This window comes from Sinocyclocheilus grahami, unplaced genomic scaffold (assembly GCF_001515645.1).
Source record: "Sinocyclocheilus grahami isolate Dianchi unplaced genomic scaffold, SAMN03320097.WGS_v1.1 scaffold3507.1, whole genome shotgun sequence".
NCBI lineage: Eukaryota > Metazoa > Chordata > Actinopteri > Cypriniformes > Cyprinidae > Sinocyclocheilus > Sinocyclocheilus grahami.
The window spans coordinates 18554-20804 of NW_015508626.1; positions in this window are offsets into that span (position 1 = coordinate 18554).

Below are 2251 nucleotides of genomic sequence, written 5' to 3' on the forward strand. Positions count from 1 at the left end.
CAATCCAAACTGTATGCTAATTGTCAATCATCTTTGATGATAGTGATCCTGACAGAACTCAGTAGAGTGGGGCTTGTTTGGTTGTCCGATTGGCTCCTGTGTATTTGCATTCTTTGAAAGGCACCAGTGAACAGATGCTGAGCCTTTGTCAGACTGCATAGCCCGATACATGTTACTGTTACATGTACAAGGAAAAGTTACATAATAAATTTTTGCTTAATCGCTTAGGAAGTCTCGTCTACAAATAGATAAATATGGTTGTCTTGCTCTAAGTTTATTGGCCATGTAGCCGATTAATCTGGCTGATGTTTGGTTCTCAGCATTGACTATTAACTCTGACTTCTTGGCTGTTTACTTTAGGTGTCCACTTCCCTCATTTCAGTTCCAAAATTTACAAATACCCTTGTCAACTGAAAAGGAACACTTTTTAAAATAATGAAATAAATATTTTGCAAAGTGTTCATTTAACTTCAGCATAATGTTTAAAGCAGTATGTGCAGCAGTTTAATGCAATCTTATTCTTGTCATGCTTGCTTGCATTGGCACAGTGTACAAATTCAAGAGTTTTTTTTAGATGTCATGTTTGTTTTTCTTCACAATTGCTGGATTAAAAACTGCTGAAATATGCAAGTCTTTTTAAGTAGTTCATCTAAATCACTGTTGAAATTCAAAACAACTTTATATTCAAATATAGATCTACAAATACATAAACTATTCACATTTTTAAATATAGAATTTAAATAAAGCTAAGATTAATATATTCAATTGGCTTAAAAGAAAAAGCTTAGCTTGTTAAGCTTAGCATAGGCACAGTTTTCAATATGTAATATCAAAAAGGAATAAAGACAAAAAAAACATATAGGCAGTCATTCAGATGGGACTTGTCTCTACGATATGTGATATGGTGTGTATGATGATTATATATTACACAAAGTACCTAAAAGTAAGACTCCATGTGTTGTTCAGAGGGTCTGATTTCTCCAGAAGAATATAATATAGAACTGGGTGGTGCATTGGGTGGATATACATACAAGTGTGAAACATTTGTAGGCCAAGGCTGTGCACAAAATCCAAGACACTGGGACAGATTTGAGTCTTTTAAGTGTCAGTAGATGCAGGTGCAGTCAGTTTGAGCAGCTTTATTATAGCTTTATGAGTAATTATTATATAAGTACCAGGGTGTTGATAGAGCAAAGATTGCATAAAAAATTCAAAGAAAACCTGAACCAAAAAACAGGAACATGAAGTTCAACAGCTGCAGCCTGTTATTTTGTTTACATCCCTTTATATTATTATGAAATTCTATATTCTGTATGTATTTTTTATTAGGATCTGGCTTCTAAAATAAGTGGTTAAATGTAATCAATTTATTATAAATAAATGAAAGTATTCATTTGTCTTTTCAACTTTTATATACAGTTTAACCTGACCTCAGAGTAAGATTTGTGCAGGTAAACATGCTTAGCACAAGAGAACTGAGAAGTCGCTGACTGCCTGCATGTTTCAGTGGATAATCAGGGGTTGAGTTAAAGCTCTTATATGACTCTGTGCTGTCTCAATATAATTAGATCATATTAAGCCCTTTGTGTACGTGTGTGGATGCAACTACAGCCTATCAGTATCAGATTTGCTAAAGAGCCCCACTAGGTGGCACCCAACACCCAGTACTACCCTACATGGTCTCAGATTACATTCAGCTGTTGAGATTGTCTGCTAAATAAAACTACAAACGTTTGAGCTCGGGCTCAAGTCAAGTCTGTTCCTGTAGTTTTCATAACACACAGCTGGGTTAAGCGTGACACCACACGCGTGTTGCTTCAGGCTTTAAAGCTGGTATTCATCCTTAATGGGCCCCTACACAAACTCCCTCTATTGAAAAGCTCTGTTGAAGGAGAGGGGGTTTTGCGCCACATGCTTATTCATGAAGGTGGGCTGTAGGCGTCTGAGAGAGAAACACAAACACGACCCTCCCCAAAGCTCCAGTCTTCAAAACCCAACAACAATGTTTTTAGACCAAGACCTCTAGGTTCTGAGTGGAAATTGTCCAATTAAACATTGTTGGATGGTTGAAATACAGTTTACAGAGGTCGTAAACTGCCTTTGTTTGTACTGTTCTCTGAGGTTCACTTATAATGTTATCAAGATGTTTACATCAAAAAGCATCATAATTTAGAAGTAATAGGCTTTTTTCTGTCCTGTTTTGACCACCCTCATTAGAACGCTCTTATAGCGTGGCGGATTGTAGACTCAA